Source organism: Rhagoletis zephyria, unplaced genomic scaffold (assembly GCF_001687245.7).
Source record: "Rhagoletis zephyria isolate East Lansing unplaced genomic scaffold, Rhagoletis_zephyria_1.1 Rzeph_scaffold_03552, whole genome shotgun sequence".
In the NCBI taxonomy this organism is placed as follows: Eukaryota; Metazoa; Arthropoda; class Insecta; order Diptera; family Tephritidae; genus Rhagoletis; species Rhagoletis zephyria.
This window is the reverse complement of record NW_016160635.1, coordinates 53,987-54,741: the sequence shown is the minus strand read 5'-3', so window position 1 is coordinate 54,741 and position 755 is coordinate 53,987.

Genomic DNA, 755 nt, shown 5'->3' with positions numbered 1-755 from the left:
CCCCCCCTAAATTTCATTCTGGCTACGCCGATGCATACATATTTAGTAAGAACATCCCATTAGCTAGTTACTTTTCATGCAACATGATGCATTTTCACCGTACCGTAAGGCAGCATTTATTTAAAATTTGTATGCATATATCTGCCGTCCTGATTTTAAATGTGGGTATCTACATTCGAAGTCAAATCGAGAAATTAAACAAAACGAATTTGTACTTGAGCTGTTCTATGTATGCCTTCTGTGGATATGAAAAAACTGTTTTAGACTAGTTCGGACGTGCTCTTTTCATTTATGAAAAAAACACTTATTGCCTGTTTGCTAAACTGTAGATAAGCAGGGTTCGTATTTGCACACACATGCTCTGCTCACACACACGCCAGAAACACATTCCCCAGTGGGAATTAGGAGCACGTAATAATACCTTATTAGCAACTTACTCTTCATCTAGCAGTCATTACCATTTCCCTGCCGAACGTCCCTTACTTTTACAAAGGCATGGCCGCCTTATGTAAGTAGGAATTTAGAATGTACCCACTGGGAAAATAGGTAAGCCATGTTTTCTTTCAGTTTTTAGTACCAAAATTGTCATCATGACCAGCGTAATCTACTAGTAAAGCACAAAATGAACACCTCCGGCGACACATTACGTTGTCAGTTGCAAAATAACGTGCAGCCGAAGTTATTTCCAAGCACCGAACTACTCCGAGCGACTGCTCTGCATTACACGTAACTTACTTTGTAAAGCGGCTCAGAAG